The 20,482-nt window shown below is 39.3% G+C and overlaps 1 long non-coding RNA gene across 1 annotated transcript in view; it reads left to right on the top strand.

Annotated features, from left to right (window-relative positions):
• The first annotated feature begins 1,089 nt into the window (after positions 1 to 1,089).
• The window catches only part of LOC112540873 (uncharacterized), a 56,252-nt gene continuing 36,859 nt past the window's right edge, over positions 1,090 to 20,482 (top strand). The window contains exons 1-2 of the long non-coding RNA XR_003084922.2: positions 1,090 to 2,610; positions 2,704 to 2,860. This is a non-coding gene — a long non-coding RNA (uncharacterized LOC112540873). The remainder of the gene's footprint in view (positions 2,611 to 2,703; positions 2,861 to 20,482) is intronic.

The following is a 20,482-nucleotide window of genomic DNA, read 5'->3' as shown; positions in this document are numbered from 1 at the left end:
TTTTATTTTTTACTGTTCAGTCTAGTCTGTAACCCTGAGCTCTCCTGATAGTCTCTCAAACAGACCTGATTCTACTTAGGTCCCAGATCCAAACAAGGATGGCCAGGTGCTGCCACCTGCTGAGACTGTGTGGACATATTGGGGAATGGGGACCAAAACTTGCAGCTGGGGAAAATCCTTAGAGATGGTTCAGAGGAATCTTTATAGAGTGCTTAAAAATGCTGTTCCATCTCCAAGCCCCCACAACTAGTAGGAATAAGAACTGAGCTTATGTACAGCTCTCCTGTAGATTTTCTTTGGTAGCATAAAGAAAATATGGTATTGTGAATATACTACCTAGAGGGTTAGTTGGATCTGTAGATGAAGAATCAAATCGGAGAGAGTGTCGTAGTAATGGATGGCTTCAATTAGCCTCCTGTAGAGTAATTAAATTTGCATATTATGATGAAGAGTTAAATTTCTGTACATCATAAATGACCTCAGGGGATGTGGTTCTGGACTTAATCCTGAGTGAAAACAAAGAGATAGCATGCGATGTGTTATTAAACCAGAAAGAAACAATGACTATAGTGTTACAGTTTTAATTTATATGTAAGAGGAAAATTGCCTACAAAGGCCAACAGAGTCAGATTTTATTTAGAAAGAGGAAATTCTAAAAAAAATGGGGATTGATAAAAAGAAAATGGAAAATTGGAAAGTGAAGAGGATCACATCTTTCCAGAATGTTTTTTTAAAGCTACAGTAATAAAAGCTCAATAGAATATATATTGTGTGTTTGAAAAGTCCAAGAGGTCACCAGTATTGTTAACAAGTACTGTCAAAGAATCTACTAGAGATGGAAAAAAAAAAGTTTCCTTGAAGAAATTGTTGTCCAAATGAGAAGAACATAAAAGAACACACATTTAAGAAAAATGCAAGGAGAGAATAAAGGGTGCCAAAAGGATTTTGAGCAGTATGTTGCTAATAATAATGACTAATAATGAAATATTGTCTAAATACGTGTTGTAAGCAGGAAAATGGCCAGAGGGGTGTATTAGTGACAAAGATCTAAGTCCTAAATGAAACTTTAAAAGCTGCAGAGAAGATTATTTCTTTACAGTTCCCTGCACTATATAAGATATGTATACCTGATTCTGAACTGATATTTGCAAAAGCTGAACCTGAGGTTCTGAAGCAAACAGTAGTAAGCAAGAGATGAAACTCTAGATTTCATTAAAAAATTGAAATCAAACCATTGGATTCAAATGGTATGCATCCAAAGATTCTTAAGAAGAAGTGAGTTTCTAATAAACTACCTATGATCTCTAAGATCATCCTTTATGTTAGCTGGCTGGAAAATAGCAAAACTAACATGAAAAAAAAATCCAGGGGATCCAGGAAATTCAGTTAGTTTAACATTTGCTTTAGGTAAAGCATTAGCAAGATAAAAATAATTACTCATATAAAAAGACAAGTCCTGCTAAACAAGAATCAGCATGTTTTCTGCAAAGGAAAATGCTACTTCACTTCCTTTTTAGAGTTCTCTGAAGGTCTCAATAAGCCTAGATAGGGGGTTGCTCTAGCAGATAGTGTTTTCAGGCTCTTTTGTTATTCTCTCTTTATTGAAAACTTTTTTTAAGATTCTTCTACAGAACAACAATCCTGTTCTCCCCTTCTCAGTTGTACAGTTGATGATACAAGATAAAAACACAATGGAACAAAGAAAGAATAAAAGAAAAAGAGAACCACCAGCTTGGCTGGCTTTAAAAGGGGACTGAACAATTCTTGGAGGATAACCCTATCAAGAGCTGCCAGTTTCAATGGATGTATATTATGTTCAGTATTAGATGCAGCATGGGTCATGACCAGGAAAGCCCTTGGGTTTAGTGCTTCTGGGTTTCCCATGGACACTTGGTTGGTCATTGTGGAAATAGAATGCTGGAACAGATAAGTCTTTGGTCTCATCCTAAGATTTTATGTATCACGTTTGTACTTGGCAGCCCATTCCATATACAGCTCAAATAAAGGCTGCCTATCTATTCATCTCACTTCCTGGAATTCCTGGCTTTCTGAAGAGCTTTTCTGCAGAAGAACCTTCCTAGCCATAGAAGGTATCTAGACGCAGCCTCTGTTTGAGCTGTATGCAACAGACTGATTCCTGATGATTTATTCAAAGAGGGGAGAGGAGATAGTGCATAAACACAAAATAAAGGAGTTGTTCTGAAGTGTCAGTATAATAAAATCTCCTTTAGGGAGTACTAATGAGCCTAGCCAAGCACAGCTGGAGGGGAGTGTTAAATAAGGACAGATCTACATGCAACCAAAGGAATCTGACATGAAACAGACCTGTGCTAGCTTTCATGCTGACACAAACGCTGCCAAGCCACATTGCGCCGAATCTTTCAGCTAGGCTGCTAATTATGTTTAGCAATATTTTTAAAGATTGGTGCTGAAGCTGCAGCCTCAGTTGGAGTTAGGCTGAAAAACTATATGTGGTTTAAAGGGTTCCTCTCAATTCAGCTGGGATAAGTTCTGAATAGACATACTGTACATAGTATTTGCAAGAAGGATCTTTTTGATTTATGACTCAAATGAGTTAGAGTGCCAAGTCCTCTACCCAGGGGATCCCAGGTGGTCATCAGCGTTCACAGTTCTAACCTTTAAAACCATCATAATTCTTCAACATCGTAGTATACTTCATTTTTTGTGTCTTCCTTGTTCCAGGTTTCACTCCCTAAAGTCTACTGGGACAGGCATTCCTTGTAATATAGGAGAGGAAGAAGGCTTCGAAAATGGATGAGCTCCTCCTGGTATCTGCTTCCTTTCTCCCTGATGAAAGGAACACATTGGATTATTTCAAGAACAAGTATTTGAATAGTGAGTAAGTATTTGATTGTCACTAGTGGATTTTTGATCATGAAGATGGCTAACTTAGGAGGACTGTGGGAAAAATGTTGGGATCCCCTGTGCTGGGATGCCTTACAATAAGTTTGATGATAAGTTTGAGATACCTGGATCTCAAGCTAAATATACTCAAACTACCCCCCCCCCTTTTTTTTTTGGCCTTTGAGTTAGTGTTGGCTCTTGGCAACTGCCTGGACAAGTCTCTGCAGTTTTCTTGGCAGGATTTCAGAAGTGGCTTGCCATTGTCTGCTTCCTAGGGCTGAGAGAGAGTGACTGGCCCAAGGTCACCCAGCTAAGGCAGGACTAGAATTTATGGTCTCCCAGTTTCTTTTTTTATATATATAATTTTTATTAGAGATTTTTTTTAAAAAGGAAGATAAAAACTAAAACAAACTAATATAAAGTAAGAAAAAGAAAAGAAAAAGAAATCAAAGAGAAAGCTAAAAGTGCAAGAAATGAAAAAAGTAGAAGAAAAATAGAAAAGAAAGAAAAAATACAAAGAAGTACCTTCCGATCTTCCTTACAACAGTTATAAGTACGATTATAAATTTACCTCTTACTCTATGGTTACATCATAAGTCTCTTCTTTCTATAATCTATCCCGTCTAATTATCAAAACCGTAAATCATAAGTTCATTTTTTTCTGTTTCATGCAAAAAGTCTGTAAGGGGTTTCCAGTCAGCAATAAATGTAGATATTGTCTTTTCTCTGATCAAACAAGTTTAGCCATCTCAGCAACTCAGTTCCATCATCTTCACCAACCATTCCTTCATTGTGGGTAATGCCAAATCTTTCCATCTTTGTACGTACAATAATCTCGCTGCAGTTATCATAAACAAAAACAAGTTCCATGACTTTTTTCCAACTGTTTGTCCATCAATCCAAAATAAAAACCTCTGATCTCAATTTATATTAATCTTTAAAATCTTCTGAAGCAGTGTATGTATTTGAATCCAGAATTTTCTAGCATTTTTACACGTCCACCAAACACGATAAAATGTCCCTTCTTGTTGTTCATATTTCCAATATAAATTTGAAGTGCCTTTATACATTCTAGATAATTTGTCTGGTAACATATTCCAATGGTACATCATTTTATAAAAATTCTCTTTAAGATTATAACATAGTGTAAATTTCAGTACTTTTAGCCACATATTTTCCCATTGTTCCATCTGTATATTATTACCAACATTTTTAGCCCACTTTATCATACATTCTTTCACTTGTTCTTCTGTTTCAAATTTCAGTAAAAGTTTATACATTTTAACAATTACATGTTCATCATTTGTACACAATTCTATTTCAAACTCAGTCTTACAATGTTCAAAACCATAAATTATTTTGTCTGCTTTAAATCCTTCTAATAATTGTAACTAAGAGAATCACTGAGTTCTTCTCTTGATTTTATTTTACATTCCCTTTGACAACATTCTAGTATCTTGCATTAAGTTAGCCATTTGTGTTTGCCTATTTCTTATCTATAAAATGCTTCTTGTGCTGAGATCCACAAAGGTGTTCTCGAACACTGAATTTGTATCGATTCCATATTCTCAACGTGGCACGTCTAACATAATGATTTTTAAAATCCACATTAACCTTGACTTTATCATACCACAAATATCCATGCCACCCAAATCTCAGGTCATGTTCTTCTAACTCCAAAAGCCTTCTATTTCTCAGCAATACCCACTCTTTCATCCAAACCAAACAATAAATTGCAAAATACAATTCCAAATCAGCTAAACCCAGTCCTCCTCTTTCCTTTGCATCTTGTAACACCTTATATTTAACTTGTGTTTTTTCCCCTGCCACACATCAGTTGTCAAAATAGATATTGTTCTGAAACAAAGGCATCATTCTAGTCAAGACATTCGTTTTTATCACAGAAATTCTCCCCAGCAATGACAATAGTAATTTCACCCATCTTAATGTATCTTTTTTAACTTCATTCCATGTCTTAACATACTTATTTTGAAATAACATACAATTCATGTTTGTCATAGTGATACCCAGATATTTTACCTTCTTCTCAATCTTAAAACCTGTTTTATTCATCAATTCTGTTTGATCTTCTATTTTCACTTTTTTGTTAACTTCTTTGCCTTCTGTTTATTAATCTTAAAACCTGCTAATGCACCATTTTTTAAAAATTTGCCCATTAATATTTCAATTCCCTTTAAAGGATCTTCCAAAACCAACACCAAGTCATGCAAAAGCCCTTAATTTATAAGTTTCTTTTTAAATCTTTACTCCCACAATCCTTTCATCTTGTCTTATATCTCTGTTCAATATTTCAAGACCCAAAATAAACAAGAGGGAAGACAGTTGGCATCCCTGTCTTGTTCCTTTTTGTATCTCACAGGCTTTTGTTAGATCGCTATTAACAATTATTTGTGTTTTCTGTGAAGTGTAAATCGATCTTACCCATTTTATACAGTTCTCTCCGAAATTCATATCTTCCAAAACCTTGAACAAGAAAGCCCAGTTCAAATTGTCAAAGGCATTCTCTGCATCTAAGAAGATCAGTACGGCTTGTTTTTCATTATGTTGCCCCCAATATTCCAAAATGTTGCTACAGAAAGAAGCAATAGTGAAGAACTGTAAAAAGAAATTAAAAGATTTTTTTGAAAATAAGTTAGGTAAAGGCACTGATTTAAGAATGGTTTTGGATGCAAGTAAAGCTTTTATTAGAGTTTTTTTTATACAACATAATAGTGAACTTAAAAAGAAGAGTCAAGAGAAAACACAAGCTATTTTATATTAAATAAAGAGAAAAGAAGAATTAAAGAAATTTCCAGAGAAGATAAGTATTTCTCAACAAATTAAGCTTTTACAATGACAATTATCTATATTGACAGTAAGAGAAATGGAAATAAAAATGAATTATGTAAAGCAAAAAAAAAAAGAGTTTGCAAATAAACCGGGGAAGTGGCTAGCATATAAATTACCAAAAAAAAAAAAAAAAATATTGAAATTACAAAAAGGAGATACTGTATTAATGGACAATGTGGCCATACAAAAAGCATTTCATCATTATTATTCCAATCTGTATAAAGGAAGTGACATCTCTCTAGAGGAAGAGAGACAAATTATAACAGTAAAGGAAATTTCTGAAGCTATAAAAATGATTAAATTAGGAAAGGTGGCTGGAACAGATCGATTATTAGGTTCTTATTATAAATGTTTTGAAGATGAACTTTTACAACCTTTACAAAACACAATGAACTCTATCCTAAAGGGAGGAAAGATGCCAGCGAGTTGGACAGAGGCCAATATAGCATTAACACCCAGAGGGACAAGATTTGACTTTAACAAGAAACTATAGGCCGATATCATTATTGAATAATGACTACAAGTTGTTCACAGTGATTCTAGATGATAGACTGAAAATAATTTTGCAAGAATTGAATTCATAAGGGTCAATGTGGGTTTTTACTTAAAAGACAGTTAAAGGACAATGTTAAAAATGTGTTGGATGGTCTCCCTGTTTCTAGCCTGGTGCTTTAACCCCTACATCAAACTGGCTCTAGACTAGAGAAATGAGAAAAGTTTCTTGCTGAAGTTCATGTCAGATTGCTCAAAATCTGACAGAGTACACATTCCAGCAGTGATCTTGGCTAGATCAAAAAGGTGGTGAGAGTAGAATTCAAAGTTGGTGACATTACAGATGCAACTCTTATTTTTGTATAGCGTATTATGAAGAAACGCCACAATTTGCATTCCTCTTTTCCATCTTGTACAAATTCTTTCCACCAATTTTGCAAGTAAGTAACTTCAGTAACCTGGAGAATGAGGAGGGTGGCCGTTCAGATTAGGCTTTCTAAGGTAAGCATGGGAGAGGGGAAGGTCTGTATACATGCATGGAAGAGAGAGGCAGAGAAAACAAAAGCAGTTCGGAAAGTAGTGTTGGTACTGTGATTTTAATGCTGTGTGTGCTAAATATTCTTGGTTCCTCTTAATCTGGATTTTGCTACTTAACTCCTGGTTGCCTTTTGTTATCTGAGCAGTCTTGTCACCATATCTGGTCCTGTCTCACCAGCAGTTCACATACTGATCACAACGGGATCTTTTTATATATTAGAGATGGGAAAAGGTCCAAGCAAAACATTGTAGTCGTAGGGCAAACTTGTGCCATTACAGCTGACATGCTCCGGGCAGAATGATCATCCTTTGCTAAAGTCAGTGGCATCAGCAATCACTGCATTCAGTTTGGAGCTCTAAGTCTAAAAGCTACTGTGGATTTGTCTGAATGATCAGAAACTGCATAAGGTCCTGTATCTGCTCACCAGTGGTGTGTTAGCATTCCCCTCCCCTGGTCTAGCAGATCTACCACCGTTGCTCTGGCTCATTCTGGCAGGTACAACCATAGAGGCCCTCTGGGCTGTGCTGGAATTGCCCAAGCATTTCTATGCCCTTTCTTCCATGACAGACCTTGTTAGTAGAGTGCCTGCCTGTGCTCCTAGCAAAGGTGCCTTGTCAGCTCTCTTGTGTATAAAAGAAGCATTTCTAGACTTTTGCTGGAAATCTATACATAGTAAATATGTATTTTTGGCAGTTCATTGGTTCAAGGAAGGAGGTAGAGATAAACTTGGTGTTGCCTCAAATTCAAGCGAAACATAGTCTGCATAACCTTAGGCTTCAGTGATCATCCTATAATAGCACAAGATAAAACTGACTCTTTGTACTGGGATTTTGTCAACAAGATGCAAGATCTAGGATTCTTCTGGTGATAAAATGATTATGATGAGCTTGTAGAATTGATGCTTTCTAAGGTCAGATCTAGAAGAAACACTGAAGCTACAATTCTGGCAGAGCTTAATCAACCCTTAACAGTATTTTGGGATTGTGTATTAAGCATTTTCTGCCAAGTCAGAGGTATCTATAGGATGATGACACCTTGCAGACACCTATATGCAGTGATGTGCTGGTAAATGTTTAACAACTGGCTCTCTGAAAAAAAAATCCCAATGCCTCCAGGCCTTATTGACCCTGCGGGCTCCATTGCTGCCACCATGCTGCACCGCTAGCCGCCAAGCAGCTGATCAGTGCACCAGCTTTCATGGCTCAGGTCAACTCTTAACTGGCTTGCAAAATTCCAGAAAATTTAACATGAGCCAGTGTGAGCTGGCTCCAACACATCACTGCCAATGTGACAAGTTGTAAGGTCAATTCTTACCTCCAAATGCTGGTGACAACACAAACCAAGTGAGAGATGACAATCCATACAAATAGCCTCCCAAGAAGATTGTGTTTGACCATCACTGTTGCAGGATCTGAAGCCCCCAGATTCTCAAGAGACTGGTTGGTCATTATTTGAGCATCTGCAGACAATTTCTGAGGGGTGTGCATTTGTGCGGAAGAGATAAAGTTGCATTATAAAATGTTTCTGTGCATAGCATATGCTGCCAGATTAAATCAGGGCAAACTTTTGGAGGTGTACTTTAAAGAATGTGTTTATTCAACTTATATCCCACTTTTCTATGTGACAAAATACCAAAGATAATCAACAAAATTGAAAAAAGTAAACAGAAAGCTCAGCCATGGCCCGTCTAGCCCATTGTTTACACTGAATGACAGGAGGTCTTCAGGCTAGAGATTTTCCCAGCTGTACTTGGAAAGTCAAGAATGGAACCCAGGACTTTCTGTGTGCAAAGCAGATGGTCTCTTGTCAAACTACAGTACAGCCTTTCCTTTCAACTTGGAAATCTTGGTCAACTCTACAGTGGAGAATAGTATTGGATTCTGAGGTCACATCCGGCCAATTGCTTTCCTCCAGTCTGTGAGGAGGCACAAAAGTATGCCAGGATAATTTGCTCTGGTCTAACAACTGATCTCTATTTTGTTTTAGTAACAAGGCAGGCCAGTGGTGGTGGTGGGAGTCCTGATAACTTTAATAGGGGAGATGTTAAGGAAGGTAATTGGTGGATTTTCTATTGGCAGGGCAAATATTCCCTTTCTGTCTCCCTAATACAGCCTATGCCTAAGGCTGGAAGGGGAGATGTGAGTTCAGACAGAACCTGATCAGTGGGGTGAGTGGGGGCTTTTTGTTTCTCCTGCTTTACTGAGAAGCCCCTATTCACCCCATGGATTAAGTACTGCTACCTCACTCACCACATGAATGATCTGTGGTTTATCTCATCCTCTCTGCCTGTCCCTTGCTCACTGGTACGTCTCTCGCACTTACCCATCTGTCTCTTTCTCCCTCCCTCATCCTTCTCTCTCTCAGCATTGCTCAAAGGTGAACTACAAATGTCTCCTTGGAACTACATATTTGTTCCCAGGGCGGCTGATGTTGCGGGATGTAAGATATCACCTGTGGTCTACTGCTTCTGATAGATGTGTGCAAGATAGTTATGCCTAACTTTGGGAAGTGTGTACAGTATACTAGATTTACCCCTTCTTTCTCAGTTGGTAAACCGAGTGGCCAGGTAGGGGAAACAGAAGCTTAATCCAGACTTTTAATCAGTCAGATGGTAGACTGAATAATAGGAAATGAGCCTGTGTTGGAGTGTAGTTTTGACCCTGCTCTAGAAACTTTCCTTAGTTTTACCCATTAAGAACCAAAGGGTAGAGAAGTATGTACTGTAAATTGTCAGTGTATGTCCATCATCTATCCATCCTGGTGCTCAAACTACTCAGTCACTTGACTGACCAGAAATGATAGACTGACTGTACTCCTGAACGTGACAGGTTTGCCATCAGAATCCCATTCCTTACATTCCTTTCAGACCACTTTCATATACATACAAGGATCGCTTGTGCTTGAAGTACTGGTAAACTTCGGCTTAACTAGAATGTTGGATTGGAAATGCAGTACTTCCCCTCCCCTCCTTTTTCTCCTGATTATTCGTACAATCTTTTCCTTTCAGCATGCCAAACAAATGCTGGAATCTCCATGTTACCACACTGACAAGTGCTGCAATAAAAGTAGGAGGAAACTTTAAACATGCTCATGACCTTATTCAGAAAATTGGCAATACCTCCCTTAATTAACATTGACAGTAAATATTCATGGCTTAACTGAACTAAAATGTTATTATAGTTAGATTGCACTTTGGTCTATGTACTCAAAAAACAAACAAAAAAACAAAAAAACAAAGTGGGGAGCAGACCAAAGTTATGAAGTATCAAATTATGCTTAATTTGAGTTGTGGCTTTTATACAACCATAAATTAGGGAGATACTGCCAATTTACTAGTCATGGAGTGTTTTCAATGTCCCTTCCCTTCTATTCCCCCATGCAGCATTTATGGGAGAGAAATCAAAAACATGGCTAGAATAAAATTGCCAAAAGTCTCATTTTCCATTGAGAAGAATTCTGTTAAATGTATTAATTTGCTCACCATTCTGTAACATTTAAGTTAACCTAAATGAATGTTTTTAACATTTTTGGATAATCTTAGACAAGTAATGCACCCTTTTTCTAACTGATGGCCACAATCATATTAATCATGCTGATCTTTAAAACGGTGCCATTCTAGCCCTGCACAACTGTTTTCACAACTGTTTTCACAACTTAGTCCACTTTCAGTCTAAAAGAGTGAGAAAAAGAGAGAGGGACAAAGAGATTGATTTATGGGTCTGAAGAGGAAATTCACAGAAAAAGAATTCACAGAAAAGGAATTCACAGGAAATTCCCAGACAACTTTTACAGAGTGTGGAATGTTCCAGGCATCAGAATGGCTAATACAATATGCAAAATCAGGAAAAAAGATTAGGATTCAAGGTGAGGATCAGAGACAAGGAAAAACTGAAGAGAGACAAGGAGAATTTGTTGAAAAAAAGGGGTAAGATCACACCTGGATATAATTTGGAACAATGTGTTTTGTGTATAGGAAGAAATGGGAAGCCTATGTAAAGAAGTGGGAAAACATCTGGGCTGGCCTCAGACATTCTACAACAGAGACAGATGATGTCCCTTCTCTGTTCTGAGTGCAGGAAAGAACCAGCTTTAATACTACTATGGACAGCTACTCCTCAGAGTAGCTGCTTCATCCCACCTAATAGTAGGACTGCTGCTTGAAAATGCTATCATAATGGCATGAAAATAGAACTCAGGTAAGAAGAGGAATAATAGAATTATAAGAATATAATAACTGTTGGGGTTTTTTGGGGCAGGGGGTGCATTGCAGTACTTGAGACTCACTGCAAACATATTTATAATGGCTTTCTAGGCTAAGCTTAACCATTCTGGGATGTGGAAACATTCCTGCCATATAAAGCTGTAATGACTCTCTTCTTATTGTGACCTTAAATGCCTGAAATAGAAACTGGAATATAGATTTTAAAACGCACACACGCACACATGACGAAAATGGTAGAGTAGCTAGAAACTGTTATCATATTTCAGATGTTTTTGAGAAAGGGTGTTTTCAGATGCATAAAAAGGATGTGAAACATAGATTCCAGCAGAGTCAGTAGTTCAAGTGTTTAATTTCAGGCATCATTCAAGCTAAAAACAAGACGTGCTTGAACTCTCAATAACAAAGCCTCAAACAATACACAGCTCAATGCAGGGATGCTGGTGGATTTGCGACACCTGTTCTTACCTTTAGCACTAATACCGAAGCCATCCTTCCTTTTCTTATGAGTCATGCTGCGGTAGTCTGCTCTGCCCCAGCTTCTGTGAGCTGCTGGGTTCCTCAGAGACTTCACCATCATCATGAGCACCAGAACATTGAAGCCAGTATCTTAATCTCATTTACAAGGGAGTAAGTCCCATTGAACACAGTACCGTAGGATGGAATGGCATGGATAGAATTACATGGTTAATCTCAGGAAGTATCTTGTTATTTATGCCTCTGAAGCCAATGAAACAGGATTTTGCATTCAGATAGGTGGTGAGCTGAAAAGGGAACAGCAAAGTACAAGTTTGTCCTTGTAGGGTATATCCATCAACTCTTGAGTTCAGTGGCATTTAATCCCATAAAAGTAAGTATAGGATTGTAGCCTAAACACATATACTTATATTAATATAGACACAAGAAAGGATCAATACATTCATGGATTTCCCCTGCTTTTTTAACAACAGAAAATTGTAAAAGAATATTGCAAGTATCTCTCACTCTCAAGACCTTTTCTGGAGCTGTCTGTCTCAAAGTGCACGTAGACACAAACAGGAATAAGGAATGGAATTGGTTTCATTCTGGATTTTGGTCCTGTGGAGGCTTTTTAGAAGGTGATTGCCCCTACTTTCTGAACCCTCCTCTCATCTTTTTAGCTGCAAGTCACAGCTGCAAATTACAAAATTACTTTGGATAGCTTCTAAAACTATGTAATTTGGAAGGGTGGGGGTGGGGTTAAAAATGTGCTGTAACTTCAATGTTAGCATTTTATTGAGCACAAAATTGTTATCTGACTTGGTGCTCTTCAGTTGCTAACTACTGAAGAGGCCTTGAGATGGAATGAAAACTCCCCATCCCAAGGGGCATTCCTACAGCAAAGAAACCTATAATAAAAAAGGTTCCTTGCAGCTTAAGCTTTTTTGGGGGGGGGGGGGAGGAGAGCAAATAGGAGAAATGGCCTCAACTCATGCCATTTTACTGCAGCCAAATCATTCTGGCAGTGCTCTTGGTTTAATGTTAGATAGGAAAGATAATCTCTGGTTGTCAATCTTTTGATGGCATATGTGGAAGTTATGCCTTCTCTACAAGCCTGGATTCTTTTAAATCCCTGGGATTGAATTATTCTCATGTTGGGAGGCATATTTACTCTGTATTTGTTCAGTGGCACTTCTCTTTGTATACACCAGCATTCAGCAGGCATCAGGGCTGTCTTCTCCCATTAGCACAAACAAAATCTTGATAAAGCCCCAGTTCCCCTTTCTCTGATTTAGGATGTGTACGGTGGGTAGCTTAGTTTTATTTATTTGTTTGTATTAGGTGTATTATTTATTTATTTCTTATGCCACTGACTTCTTATCATAAATGCATGAAGATTCTTCTTCCTTTTTGCATGAAAAAGGAAGAGTAGTTGGGGAGAAAAAAAAGAAATAAACTTGTGTAGCAAAGATCAAACCATAACATAAAAAGGAACCCAAGGAACTGGGAGCTCATTGGAAAATGAAGATGAGAGGAAATCTCTCCTCTCAAGAGAACAAACAGCTTTATGCTATTGACCTCGTCTAATGTTCTGCCAGAGAAAGTGGCGGTGTTGGGAATGAAGGAAAAATATGGGAGCTTTGTAGATGAGTGAATTCTGAGTCAGGGAACCTCTAGAGCAGTGTTTCTCAACCTTGGCAACTTGAAGATGTGTGGACTTTGATTCTGGGAATTCGGGGAGTTGAAGTCTACACATCTTCAAGTTGTCAAGGTTGAAAAGCACTGCCCTAGAGTTAGACTTCAGATAGAGTAGGGTAAGAATCAGAGACAGAAGGAGAGAGAATGTCAGGATGGTATAGTGGTTAAGAAGTTGCATTAAGAGTGGGGAGATTCAGATTCAAGTCTCTTCTCAGCCAGAGAAGCTCACTGGGTGACTTTGGGCCAGTTACGCTCTCAGGCCAACCTACTCATAAGGTTGTTGTGGGGGAAAATGGGAGGGGGGCTATGTACCTCATTTTGAGCTCTTGGAGGAAGTACTAGTACTAGTACTACTACTATTAATAATTACACTGGAATCTACCAATCTCTGGCTGCGAGCCTTTAGTACACTGTTGTCCAGCCTGGTGCCCTTCTGAGATGTTGGGACTACAATTCCCAGAATGTTGTTTGTGCAATTCTGAAATATCTTTGAAATACCATTTTCTTAAAGAAAGAATCAATCTCAATGTCAGGGTCACTGAACTCAGACATAATGCAAATGTAACTGGGATTCTCAGTGAGCTGGCCTATGAGTAGTGACCTTGGATAGTACATTTTTTTCCACATCTGAATATTCTTAATCATTGAAAATCCCCTTAGTTGAGGTTCTTTTAAGATGCAACCGTCCCCATCAAACCCATCTGGGTGGGGCTTAGAATTTCTTCATGGCTGAAAAGAATGTCCCGGACTGAGTGTGGCTATCACTGGGCACCTACCAACTCCAGCACCTCTGATGTCCTTCTCATGGTTGCTTCCTGATCACTTCCAACTGACAAAAGGAAAAGAAAGGGGTGACAGTCCCCCACTGCCTTCCGTACCCTCCTGGGCAGGGGTGCAGATTAGGCTCAGAGGCTGCAGAAAGACAGATGGCAATAGGAGGGAGATTGGTTCATTCAGGAAAGAGGCTCAGAGAGGTGATCTCCAACCAGCCCTCTCCCTAAAATATGCATCTGGGTTGCAGTTTGTGCCCCTCTAGCGTGTATCTCAGTTCACTGCTTAAGCCGTTTTTTGAGAAGAATTATGCTGCTTCACAGATGGAGGAATAGTAATCAGTCTCTGTTCTTCTCCCATTTTTTCCTAGCTATCATTATGGATGGAAGGAGCTATCTGGTAAATTATTGAAGGGTTTTATAGAAATTAATAGAACTTGCTTCTTAGATCTGAATTATTATTTCAATAAGCTCCAGCTCACCAGTGTGAAAGAGAGTCTGCCCTCAGAAATTCATTTCAAGTTGAGTTTGTAAAGTTCATGGGCTGAAAGCACTGGTATAAATGGCTGTAATGAACTCAAGATGGATTAAGTTTTGATTGATTATATAATACATTTCCTTTGATTTGGGGATGGAAATGGAAACCAAAGCCAATAAACCTAGAAAAGCTATGTATATTTTACACATTTCTCATCATTTATATGGTGATATGGATTCAACGCAACTGCAAGATCTCTCTCTTATACGCACAAACACACACACACACTCTAAAAGTCTGCATTTATAATTTTGGATCCATGTGTGCATACAGAAATATTTTATCTATCCTATTCTTATTTCAGTCTCACTATGTATATAATCTGATATTTTGGGTACTGCCTGTATTCTGCAATGATATAAAACAGGGATGAATGGCAACTAGTCCTTCCCTTGCCCTGTTGCTGCTGAAATGAAACTCCCAACAGCTCCAGCCAGTATGGGAAATGGCAAAGGATGTTGGGAGTTGTAGTTTAGCAAGATGTGGAGGACCATTAGTGGGAAAGTGGCCCTGTACTTCCTGGATGTATATATGTGGGCCTTTCTCATATCTGTCTGGACTTGAGCAACCTAGGGGGCATGTTCCTGCTATTTCTTCACATTTTTATTGGCATGTTCCTGCTATTTCTTCACATTTTTATTGGCATGTTTCCGCTATTTCTTCACATTTTTGTTCTTCACATTTTTATCACTGTTTTATTTTACAAGAGATGTCCTTGCAGTTTTCTAGGCAATGTTTTTGGAATTGGTTTGCCACTGCCTTCTTCCAGGGCTGAGAGAGTGTGACTGGCCCAAAGCCACTCATTTGGCTTCTATGTCTAAGATAGGACTAGTCCTGAGGTTTTCTCACTCTTAGTCCAGTGTCTTAACCACTGGACCAAACTAGCCATAGGGATTCCTAAAGCCTAACAGCATGAATGGTAAATTTTGGGGTTACTTAAGGATAATTACTCAGAGAAAAAAGTTTATTATTTAGTATATAGGAACACGGGAGCACAAGAAGCTACCTAGACTCACAACTAACCCATTATTTTGTCAGTAATGGTTTGTTGAATAAATCATAACCCATAAACATGGGTACAAACATTGTGGGTGACTTCGCACACTGTGCTAAGCCACAAACAAGTAAATTCACATCATGGCCAAGTATAATGTGTGAATCCAGCCACTGAATCAGACCATTGGTCTGTCTACTTCAGTACTGCTCACACTGCCTGGCAAGGGGTATTCAGAATTTTAACAACCTTACCCAACAATGCCAGGAACTGAATTTAAGGCCTTCTGCATGTAAGGCATGGGCTCTACCTTTGAGCTAGGGAACTTTCCCTCATAAGGGGAAATTGTGTCAAGGAACCTAAGCACCTTGGGTGTCATCTGTGTCTGTCAATCTGTCTAGCCACAGACGTTAAGGGAGAAAAGCCAATATATGCACAGATTGGGCTATAGGAATGCCCAATTCCTAAGTACATCTCCTTCTGCCATCCTGTTAAAGTGGCTGGATCCAAATGTGGATATGATGCTCTGCAGAAGCTTCCAGATATGACAAGGTAATCTTTTTTGCCACATATGGAGTGGGACCCACAAGTGCTAACCTTCATTTTAATGGGGATGCACTTCACCACCAGCAGTAAGACCAGAAGTCATCTGAAGCATGACTCCAACAAATTTCCAGTTCTGAAAGCGTTCTCAGGCTGTCTATGTGCACAAGCATTAGTGTCATGTGTTCATGCTCTCGGAGGAGCAATTCACTGTGGTGAGATGTGATTTCCTAACAAAATAACAACCTTAGGAGTTTGACTCAGTCTGGAGACTCCCACATGTGCTTCTAAAGACTTTAATGGTTCTTCGTTCCAGGCAAATTGTTCCATTCTCCTGTTGGCTGGTTTAAAGTCCTGAAGTTGCTGTTTACAAAAACACAAATGTTTCACTGTTAGCTAATCCTGCTTGTTTGCAAAAGCCCTTAAGGCTAATTTTAATTGCCAGTAAATGATACTTAACTATATAAATTAGAGAAAGTTCGAGGCTTACAGCATTTCTCTGCACTTTTTGCACCATAACAAGGAGTTAGGAAATGAATTAGCTCCAAATTGAAAAGTGTGTGTCGGGGAAGGGGTGGGGGCGGAAGGTTTCAATCTGAAATCAACCAAATTTGAGACATCATCAAGGAACGATAATCACTCTGTGGAATAACAATGAGGAACTGGCTTACAGCATTTGTGTGGAGAATTTTTAATATGCCATTAGCAGATCTGATGGCTTTGGATTTTGTACGACAACTCAATAAGAAAGTTAATGAAGAAAAAAGAAACCAGTCAGACCTAAGTGTCTTGCAATTAGAGTTTCTAACTGAAGTTTAAAAGTTGTGTTTCATGGATATACAATCAGATCAAGGGGGAGTCTGGAGCTAGCCAACCGTAGTGTGCCTCCTGTTCTGCCCCAGTTGAATCCATCTACCACATACCTAGGTAGCCCACACATACACGCAGGCTAGGTCATGATTTTGCTGGCTGTGTGTTGCTTTGTTTCATTGAGCAAGCTATAGCTTTTGAATTGGCTCACCATACTGAACCAAAAATAAACTCGCCAAAGAGCCCTCACCCTCCATGGTGCCGCAGCCCTCCTGCCCTTCCTGACTGCTGTGACCAATCAGACTCCAGCTTTAATCCACAGCTGGCTGGAGGAGAGGCAGGGATTCCTCTTCTCCTGGTGCCCTGGAGCTTTGTGAGGGACAAAGACCATCTGAGATCACCTGGCAGCCTTGTGAGGATGTAAATTAGCTCCTGCTATGCTTAGGGTTAGGAGCGGAGTTAAACTCAGAGATCTTGGAGCTGCATCAAGTGTTACCCTTCCTCTACAATGAGATAATACCGATAGAATAAAAAAGGCATCTACACTGATGCATGAGAAGTATCATGGAGGTATTTAATGGCACACACATTCAAACTACGAGTGAAGACACCTCATCCAGGGAAAGGATTTCCCCCATGTAAGACAATAGGAATGTAAAGAAAAGAAAATATACAGAATACTATTAATCCCTGTGAAGTGACTACTCAGGTGGAGAACTTGTGCTCATTACTGAGTTTCTCTTTTGGGCTTGCTTGGTTGATGCCTCCCTTAAGGAGATTGTTCATCTATAGCAGTGATTTTCAAACATGGTGTCTGGGGAATTCTGGGAGTTGAAGTCCACACATCTTAAAGTTGCCAAGTTTGAAAAATGCTGATCTATAGTGTCCCAGAATTTGTGATCATCTGTGCCTGTCACTTGTAAAACATGTAATTCATCTGAGTGATGTGCTGTGAAACTTTCATTCAATGCTCTTTTGCTCACTTGACTCTCTTGAGCTGATTTCTAGAATGAGCAGTAAGCTTTCAGTCACAACAGCATAGAAACCGTTGTGTAGATGTGGGTATGACTATTTGTATCTAAGATAGGGGAACTGAATCTGTGCTTATCTGACAAGCTGCTGAAAGAATGTTCCTATGTGTAATCTTTTGATGTAGGAAACCTAGTACCTTCCAGATGGTCTGGGTCTAAGCTCTTACTGTTGACTGTGGCCTCCTTGATTAGAATAATTTTTTTTCCACGCGAGAACAGAGGGCAAATTAGATCAGGAATTAGGATGGAGTAGAGATATGCAGAACCATGGAGAGTCCCCATACAGCAGAGAGGGAATGGGAAGCAGTTCCACCGAAACCAGAGAAAAGCCTTTGAAGTCCCCTCTAACCTTTGGATTGTCCCAGGCAATATCTCTTTTTTGAGAGATGGAAATCTCAAAGCAAGCTATCCTGCTAATTGTGAAGAATGCTGGGAGTTGTAATTTAGCACCGTCAAGTACGGGGTCATGGGTTCCCCAGCTCTGCTAGGCTGGTGGAAATCCAACCCATCAGTATTGCCTCATGGCTTCCTGTTCCTTGACAAGAGAAGCCAGGAAATAATAATTTGAGCGCATGGGTGATGATGAGGCAGTTTCTCCAGGGCCTGAATGTAGTTGGTTTAAATGTGCTCAGGAGTGGGATAGAACCTAGTTCCTCTGAAGATGCAGATGCGTGAATACGGGAATTCCCAAAACGGTCTAGTCCCCTTCTTGCAGCCAGGGTGTAGGTTCATAACCATAAATCTATGAGACCTACTGTGATATGAGGAGATGTGATAGCAGACTCCTTTGTTCTAGCCCCTTCGGCCTACTCTTGACTCAGTACTGTGGTTTTATAAATGATGTCCCAATGTGACAGCATCCACTGCTGGGGAGAAGTAGAAACAATTCATTGTGGAAGTCTTTGGTACAGAGATCAGGAGAAACATGATGTGTTGTATCATTCTAAAAATAGCTCTCACAGCTCTGTCATGCAGGAATGGTGCAAGCTTTTCCTGCATGAAGACAGTACACAGCTCCCAGGTGGATTAATGTTAACATATTCTTATAGACAAAATGATAGGCAGAGATGAGAATTTCAAGGCAGTTGCATCTTTTTTACTCATGCATCAAAGTCACTGGCAAAGCATGGGAATCTATTCACGTGATGGGTTCTGAAATGACATCTTGGCAGCAGAAATGATCTTGTGCGATAATGCAGGTACCTCCAAATCAGCATAATTAAACAAGTTGGTCAAAATCTTGCAAGATGTTGTTTTTCTTGCCTGAAAGAACAAGAGAACCTCAAATCCTGGGTGAGTTCTCTATTTCTAATGGTTTGAGGTCCATTCTTATTTAATAGGGGAGTTTTTCAAGTGCCATAAAAATGTTGCTGCCCTCCAGTGCCTGTGAGAGCCACACTGCTGATCCTCTCCAAGACAGCTTGGACTTTCCTCCAGAAATTGGCCCAGAACACTTTCCTCTGCCAAACTTCAGAATGGCAGAAACCTAGCTAGAACAGGTAATGGGATCATCTTCTCAAGCAGGGGCTGGACTGAGTGGCGTAAGTGATGGAGCAGAGTGCTTCTCATTGTTTCTCTAGGCTATTGGTCATCAATGACCTTTGAAGCTATTTACACTGATTGGACTCTTATGGAGGGTAAGTATCATGCAGTAAGATGTAAATTAATATTGTCTGGACCATCTATTGAGGCTCTGGGGAATTGACATCAGCCCCATTTCTGAGAAAGGCAAATATTCCAAAGTCTCACCCCACTTTCAGCTATTCACAGACATCCCTGCCACCATGGGGGCTATGAGACTGAAGTGATCAGGGCCATGATGTAAAATCTGTAAAGGAAGTGGAGTCTGGGATAAAACAGTGGGAAAAATTAAAGAATATTATTCATTCAAGTCTTGGGAAGAACTGCTATCTGGCAAAAAATAGTGCTTTCCAGCTAAAATCTGCCAGCAACGTAGGCCATCAGAAACTGATGGCACAATGAGGAGAGGTTTTCAGGATCTTTGTGAAGGCACTACTGAGTTGGATGCAGCCCTGAGTCACAGATGCCCATCTATTTTAGACATTGGAATTTATGGAGAAGTCCTTTATGAAGTTGAGACAGAGCACTTCATTTCTTTATTTTTTTATTTGTTAAATTTGTACACTGCCCATCTCCCCCAGAGGGTGACTCTGGGTAGCTCCCAGTTAGAATAAAACCTGAAAACAATTAAAAAAAATGAATACTCACATTAATTAATTAAAAGTCAGACTATATATAAAAAAACCCCACACATAAAAAGACTAAAAACATTCAAGATGATGGGGGGGGGGTAGAATCAATTACCCCACAAGCCACTTCCACTGGTGTGAGCCCCCATCTGGCCCCCAGGCCACCTGGCATAGCCAAGATTTCACACTCTTACTGAAGGCCATGAGAGTGGGGGCACACCGCGCACCGCAATTTCTTCCTGTACTCCCCTCACTGACATACCATGCTTTAGTCTTCTATTCCAATATGTTAGGAAAAAACAGATAAAAGCTTGTTTGCCAATCCTGGCCGAAAAAGAGATACTTGAACATCGACTCTTTCACATCTTAATCTCACTTCAATCATAGCTCCATTATGACTGTAGGAATACAGTGGAATCTCTCACTGCTGCTAAACACATTTCTTGGGAGTAAAGGACTGAGGTG

Source organism: Python bivittatus, unplaced genomic scaffold (genome assembly GCF_059951505.1).
Source record: "Python bivittatus isolate LINGU-HERP-01145 unplaced genomic scaffold, Pbiv_v1 ctg000020_np1212, whole genome shotgun sequence".
Lineage (NCBI taxonomy): Eukaryota > Metazoa > Chordata > Lepidosauria > Squamata > Pythonidae > Python > Python bivittatus.
The sequence above is the reverse complement of the archived record's forward strand: the minus strand, read 5'-3'. Positions and strand labels throughout refer to the sequence as shown.